Source organism: Engraulis encrasicolus, chromosome 10 (genome assembly GCF_034702125.1).
Source record: "Engraulis encrasicolus isolate BLACKSEA-1 chromosome 10, IST_EnEncr_1.0, whole genome shotgun sequence".
NCBI classification, from domain to species: domain Eukaryota; kingdom Metazoa; phylum Chordata; class Actinopteri; order Clupeiformes; family Engraulidae; genus Engraulis; species Engraulis encrasicolus.
In genome coordinates, this window is record NC_085866.1 from 7,491,042 (window position 1) to 7,499,044 (window position 8,003).

The window sequence follows — 8,003 nt, forward strand, 5'->3', positions numbered from 1 at the left end:
ATCTTCACTCACTCGTGGTCAAGGCAGCTGGGCTAGGGCAGCGAGCAGCAGTGTACTGTACAGTATATCTGCTGCTGAGATAGTCCCATTGAAGGCTGTGGCTGTACTTACGAGACCACAAGTATGAGCGACTCTGCTCAGCTCTTGCAGGCTGCCTTAAACAAGACGCTTAAACACAAGTTCCAACTGCGGTTCACTTCCCGGGCCTTGTGTTTGTTATATTTCGAGGGATCGGGCACCACAATGAGGCCATTTAGGAAATATACTGTGAAGTGACACGCCTCGCTGGCTGGCTCCTGAGAGGAACTTGGGACAATTTAGGCAATTACCGTTGTATGGGAGAGTAGTGTTATTCAGGTCCGTTAAGTTATTGTTATTGTACAGTAGGCAACTCATTATATTCCTCAGATTATGGGAGCGTGGCATTTTTAGACGTGTAGCTAGGCTATTCAACAGGCAATTGTTTGCAAAGAATTTTGACTGGATTGGCAATTTAAAAGGAATGTTGGCTAAGATCCTCGGGATGCTTTTGTTGTTTGAGAATGACTTGCCTGCGAACCCAGACATCCACTTAAAAGGGAAATAAATGCACAACTTTTTTTTTTACAGGGTGGGCGTGGGAGTTAATTTGCAAACACGTGATCAGAACATAGTCTAGACCAATGGTTCTCAACCTTTCATTGAACAAACACCCCCTGATCCTCATCATAAGCCTCCAAATGCCCCCTTGACCTCATCATAAGCTTGTCAACGGCCCCCTTAGCATTAATACATAAAATAGACAATTGGCCCAAATGGCAATAAGCACCGCCTCCTCTCAGCTGTATCCTTCAAAACGCCCCCTCTCCCTTACACCCCCTGGGGGCTGTAGAGCCCCCGTTGAGAAAGTGTTGTCAAACCACGTCAATAACGCTTTTAGACGTTGATTGAGCAATTCATTTTGCGGTGATGCTCATTGCACACCTGGAATCCGTTCCCTGTAGACACCTTGGCAAAGACGCAATTTCTCAACCTAACACACCTGCTGTTTTTTTATTCAAAAAGATTAGTCGACTATATATAAGAAGTGCACAAAAATAGTAGTCTACTAGCCTGTTTTCTGTATTTTGGGCACCATTCAAATAATTTGTAATTGTGTGAAATCAACGTCCTCATTACGGTGCATTTTCCCAGCATGTGCATGGACTTGAGCCTGCAGACACGAACGTTTTCTATGTTTTATTAAGCATCCATGAAATCTTGTGCATAGTTAGGCACGCTGCACCCTTTCACTTTCGCGTCCTCTCGTGCAAGAAGAGGGAGGTGGAGGTTAACTTTTGGGCATGATTCAACCCCCTCACCCACCCGTTCCACTGTTATTTCCTTGCTTTGCGAAGCCAGTGTAGAGCTTCTTGGTGCTGGCAGACACGGAGTGGATGTTCCTGCGGTAGGCTATCAAGGACCAGTGGAACTAGAGGAAAGGTTCTCCGACCGACCAGCTAATATCATCAGTTAGCCCAACAGGCAGGTTCAATCCCCGCGCTAGGACAGAAATTCGTCCCGTTTGGTTTGGAATTTCCTGTTTCACAGAAAGGTATGTGTGTCACTCTGATTTGTACACAAAATGTTGGGAACGTGTAACTGTTTTTATTTGCCATTTACGCGCGCGCGCTTGTTATGACCAGTGCAAAATGGAACACTTTGTCTTGGTCTCGCGAAGGTGATGGTGTTGCCTAATTCGCAGGCTATGCCAGAATATTACTGATGTGGGATGTCTCAGACTATCATAATAATAAATATTTCTAAGAGAAAACTGACAGTTTTCCCCTGATAATGAGAAAATAAGAACGTGTGATCTCCAACCAGCCTAAAGCAGACATCACTGCAGCCGCACGATGCGCACTTTGTTTCGACCTGTTGCACTGTTCTGATGAAATGATCCTCAGTAGGCTCTTCATCAAAAACTATCTATTCACGGCTGCACAGGACCGCCTGGCTTTGTGAACACAACCCTGTAGATGGCGCACCGGTGCGCACAGAGGCTCGGATGCAAATGGATCGAATCACCTTTACCTGTCTTCTGGAAACTTGGTGCTTGTGTCGTTTTGCCCACCGGTGAGCTCAGTGGAAACTGAGGCTGATTGGATTGTTGGTAAACAGTGTTGCCTCGAAACCCAAGCTGCTGAATTATTTTCACCTTACTGTTTTTATTGGGAAGTCACAAAATGTTTTTAATTTCCACACATTGCCTAACGTTTTGAAACTCACCGACAGTGCTTGGTCTTTTCGCGCCAACCCTCATTAGACGAATTGGCATATACGTGCTGCATACTTCATGTAGCTAATCAATCGGTTGTGCTTTGCCTCACTTGTTGCGTAGACTAAGAAAATGTTTGCTTTCCCATTTAAAAAATCGTTTATTACAAAACATTTAATTATCCGAGAAATACTTTGTCTTTGTATTCCTTTATTGCCAACAGCTTTATGGTCCATATGCTGCCAAAGATTTAATGTCGTTGTTGAATTATGTTTTCCTTAATAACCGCATTGACGCATGAACTTGGATTGGACATTTTCACTTTTCTTAACAATTCCGATCAATTAGTTAATAATGAAACATAATTTAATTTCTTTTTGCATGAGATTTTTATGTAGAATCTAAAGACACATGTGCTGTTCATTTGATTGGCGAGCGTCCTGGGCATCTGAATCTCAGGGGACAGTGAGAGAATAAATAGGCTAGCTGTGTCTGGAAGGAGGAAATGATGAGTGTGCATTGAAACGGGTGAATCTGGAAATAATGATGCTTGTGAAGGGCTTTGGGTGAGGTTGCAGTTGGAGGAGACACAATACACTCTCTTGGGCACGGGATAAAGTCGGGATGGAGAGAGAGGGAGTCAGGCAGAGAGAGAGAGAGAGAGAGAGAGTCAGGCAGAGAAAGAGAGAGAGAGAGAGAGAGAGAGAGAGAGAGAGAGAGAGAGAGAGAGAGAGAGTCAGGCAGAGAAAGAGAGGGGGAGTCAGGAAGAGAGAGAGAGAGCGACAGAGAGAGAGAGAGAGAGAGAGAGAGAGAGAGAGAGAGAGAGAGAGAGAGGCAGAGAGAGAGGGGAGAGAGAGAGAGCGACAGAGAGAGAGAGAGAGGCAGAGAGGGGGGGGGGAGAGGGAGGAAGTGAGGCAGAGAGAGAGAGAGAACAAAAAAATGAAACTGAGAGAACGCCAGACTGTGGTTTGAGCGAGGCTGCCCTTTGGCATTTCAACTGGTGAAAAAGACAGCCAGCCCAAAGGTGTGGTTTCCAAGAAAGCAAGTCAAAAGCTGATTTCAATACTAAAGGGAGGCTCACAGAGATGCAGATGAAATGGTAGAAAATTAAAATATTTGTTCTGGATTTCTGGATGGTGATTTTTGCTTCTATCCAGGATGTATCCAGCTGACTCTGCAGTTCTGTTGAATGGAATGCGGTTTATCTGTAGGTTAAGTACGCATGACCTGCGTCTTACAGTAATACACGCACTCGCACTCACACTCTCTCTCTCTCTCTCTCTCTCTCTCACACACACACACACACACACACACACACACACACACACACACACACGTACGCACGCACGCACGCACGCACGCGCGCGCACACACACGTTCAAGTTCAAGCACACACATGTACTTTACATGCACACATGTCTTTCATTGCTCATTCGTTCACTCATCTTCTGACTCCCTTCTTCTTCTTCTTCTTCTTCTTCTTCTTCATTATTCCTTCTTCTCTCATACCTTCAGCGAACGTTGAGTAGACTTCAAAGATGCCCTGCGGCCAGCTCCCATTTATATAACCTAACAGTTCACCAATTATTAATTTATCACAATTTAATTCCAATTACACAGTATACATTCAGTAGACATGCACAGAATGACCATGTTGGCTCGGAAAGAAACTATAGAAACAGTTCCAACCCTTAGTGGAAGGACGGTGCTCATGGATTGGTGGCGAAGACAAGTTCTCACTTCCTGGTGAAGTGAACCCTTTTGCACTCTGTTCTCGGCCTGTTGGGTCTGGGTTTTACACTCCAGCCTCCGCTAATCGGGCCTGCCTGCCTGTGTCTGGGTCGCTGCCAGGGCCCACATCCAAGCAAAGGGAGGGAGGCCGCGTCAGACACTTTGCCAAGCAGTTCCTTTTTTTAGGGACACAAGTCACCAAATTACAGTCAAGCGTGCAGTTAATTCCAGCCAAGCGCACGGATTCTGGAACCGCCCAATGGTTAGTCAGGCAATGGCAAGAAGGGGAGAGAGAAAAAGAGAGAGAGAGACATAGAACAAGAGAAGAGAAGAAAGAGAGAGAGAGAGAGAGAGAGAGAGAGAGAGAGAGCAATGGGGACACATCAGTGCACCCTGGGTGAATTGGACCACCATTGAGTTCAAGGGACCTGCCTTTCGTCCTTGACGCTAATAATAATATTCCTGGTGGCGACGACGACGGACAGACTTCCTCCCCGTCCCGTATCCACTTATTAGAGCGTCTTATTCATTTATTCCTTCTTTCCTTACAGTGGCCCAGCCTGCCCTCTCAGCCCAGCTGTCCTGTCTCTCCCCTCCCTGTCCCGCCCTGCCCGGGCCCGCCCGCTCGGGGCCAGGTGAATTGGGGTCACTCCAGGACAGTTTTTTTTCTCCTTTCTTGTTGAAGAGAGAAAGCAGCTGCTCACTCACTGTGGCTGTGGCCATCAGGGATGGACTGGCCATCTGGCATAGCGGGCATTTCCCGGTGGGCCCTGCACACTCGTGGGCCCCTATTTTCAGAACTGTAAAAAAAATATATATATATTATTTTTTTTTAAACATTTCTGTAAATAGGGGCCCACAACCACAAGTGTGCAGGGCTCATCGGTGAGTCAATTCTGCGCCAGTGTTAATTTTGTCAGCTTTTTTTGATTTAGTCGTAGTCTTAGTCACAATGACGAAAATCAATTTTAGTCTTAGTCATACTTTAATCATTGCCACCCAATTTAGTCTGCCTTTGGCTAAATGGCGAAAATCAATTTTAGTCTTTGTAAATTTTTAGTCATTTTAGTTAACACTGTACATAATAAAACTTCTCCACACACTGCTTCTCTTTTTAACATACGTATATCATTGACTGTACAGAATAAACCTTCTCCATACACTGCTTCTCTTTAACATATATCACACTGTGCAGAATAAAACTTCTTCACACACTGGTGTTAAATAAAATAGAGAAAAAGAGAACCAGTGTTAATTTAGTCAGCTTTTTAAAATTTAGTCTTAGTCTTAGTCACAATGACGAAAATCAATTTTAGTCTTAGTCATATTTTAGTCATTGCCTTCCCAATTTAGTCTTAGTCTTAGTCTAAATGACGAAAATCAAAAAAGGGCTTTGACGAAATATTTTAGTCATAGTCATGGTTGACGAAATTAACACTGTTCTGCGCCACTAATTATGAGGGGCCCCTTCTATTAAGCCAAATGTGCCCGGGCCCTATTTCTCCCCCTGCCCAGCCCTGGTGCTGTGGCTGCTGCTTTGGGTTTTTGACGAGTGTGACTCTTGACAGGAATGGGCCCCTGGGGCTGGCACAAACGCGCGCACACACACACACACACACACACACACACACACACACACACACACACACACACACACACACACACACACACACACACACACACACACACACACACACACACACATAACACACACACACACACACACACACACACACGCACACACACACACACACACACAAACCTCTGGCTCCTAATGAAGAATCAGTTGTTTCCTCCACAATCCAATGGAGGCAGAAATAGAGTTTGACATCTGGCTGGATTAATTGTGTCGGTCTTTCAGCAGCTATGTCCTTGTTCAACTTTTCTCCTTCTCCCCCAAACTTGCTGTCACTGGCTCCCCTGGGATTCCAAATTTACAGTAACTTGAATTGGGATTTGCTTCCTTTTTTGTACATGTAGGCCTACAACTTTTACACACACACACACGTCACGCACACATACGTCGCACACAGACACACACACACATGCATGCATGCACGCACGCACGCGCACACACGCACACATGCACACATGCACACACGCACACACAAACAGTAGCCTATTATAGCCTACCTAAAAGCTGTATATCCTTCATGTGCACAAATACATAAAATATTCACATTTTAGTTCAGCCAGGTCCCGTGTGTCACTGATAATAGTGTAATAGTGTGTGGCAGTGTGTGTAACATTGAGGTAGACGTGTCAGGGTGTCTTAGTTGTTGAAAAGCCAGCAGGTATTAGGTCTTACTTTGGACTTGAGTCTAGACAAGGTGGGGGAGGAGGTTTGATGTTACGGTGATGTTTGGGTTGCCATTTTGGTTGAAGTTCCACAGTGTCACCGTGTACAGTACATAACAGTCTTAAATCATCCTGCATGCTTCCCATAAACTCTTCAAAACAGGATGAAAAGCCCGTCTGTTGAAAGCAGCTTCAAGTGTCGGGGTTGTCATGACTAGGCTACACACAAATGCAAAAAAAGAAAAACTGACAGACATGTTTTTCTTGTTGGGAAAAATGGAGCTATTTGTCCGCCTAATGTCAGGTTGTGGGAATTTTAACTACTAGTGTCCAAGTAGCGCAGGTTGAGGTCAGCAGTCTGGTCTGCCTGATATTATTACACTATTTTGCCTGTTTCCCACTTGCTTTCCACCATTTTCCAATTTCCAGCCATTCCTCTTGGTCACAACCCCTGCAATCACGGTTTCCCTGCCTTCCACAGAAGGTTGTCTGAACGCAATATTTATTTATTTTTCTCACCTGCAGCACGTTACTCAGGTTGGAATGGCAATGGTGACTGTATGCACAGCAGTGATTCCCAACCAGGGGTACGTGTACCACTAGGCAAAGGTGTAGGTTTGGCTCGAAAAGTGGTGGGGACATTTCAATGGCAAATTGTCCGGATATGCTGTTTTTGCATTATATTTGAAGAGTTCAGATGCAAAACCCCCTAAGTGCCTTTTCAGAAAATAATCTTAATTCATTTTTATTTAATACAAAGCTATCAAAATTGCATATTTTTGTTTTTTATTTAAGTAATATAACTATTTATATGTATTATCAAGTACATGAATGTAAACCAAACCAACAACGGGGTTCTCTAAAAATATAGAAGTGCAGGTCTTCAGAAATGGAGTTAGGGGGTTTTGCATCTGAACTCTTCATTTGTAACAAAGTGGTGGTGACAAGCTAGGTTTATCTCAAAAGTGGTATGGACATGTCTCCACTATCCACCCCAAAAATTACGCCCATGCCACTAGGGGTACGTGAGCACACTGTATTAGGGAGTACGTGGGAAAAATAACAAATGTATGGAGTATATAGTCACATTGGGATACAGCCTGAGTTATGGTGTGACAAAAGACGTAAGGGGTACGCAAGACAAAAAAGTTTTGGAAACACTGCTACAGTGTGTACAGTATAACTATTTCTCTTGGCTGCAACCCCTGCAATCATGGTTTCCCTCCATAGAAGATTGTCTGAGGGCAATATTTTTTTTTCTCACCTGCACGTTATTCAGGTTGGAATGGCAATGGTGACTGTACAGTCAGTGTAAGCAGACCTACATCACATAAAGGCTGCACCTGTGAAAGGAGGGTTGGAATTTCCCCTTGGATTTTTATTGCCTATTACTGTAATCATAGCACACATTCACAAACTTCACTGCGAACTAGAACAGTAGCAACTCTAGCCTTAAACATTGCAACAGCACTTCACAAAAGCCACCAGAGTTAACTAAAGTGTTTGAAGGTCTATTTTTTTTTTTATTAGTGTGTGCGCGCACATTTCCAGACAGTGGCCGAGTAACATCACAGCGAGATGTGTGCTAAAGAAAAGCTATTAAAGGCTTAATTGGGTATTTCACACAGTGTAAAACCGAGTCATACCCTTATGACGCCGTGAGTGCCCTCGCACGGGCTCTTGCTGACTCAATAGTCTGCGTCAGACGTACTGTAATCTTGCAGGGCACACAGAGGGG

General features: G+C 44.4%; 1 protein-coding gene across 1 annotated transcript in view; it reads left to right on the forward strand.

Annotated features, from left to right (window-relative positions):
• The first annotated feature begins 1,302 nt into the window (after window positions 1–1,302).
• The window catches only part of bgnb (biglycan b), a 68,697-nt gene continuing 61,996 nt past the window's right edge, over window positions 1,303–8,003 (forward strand). The window contains exon 1 of the mRNA XM_063207975.1: window positions 1,303–1,573. The gene's annotated coding sequence lies outside the window, so the exon portion shown is untranslated. The remainder of the gene's footprint in view (window positions 1,574–8,003) is intronic.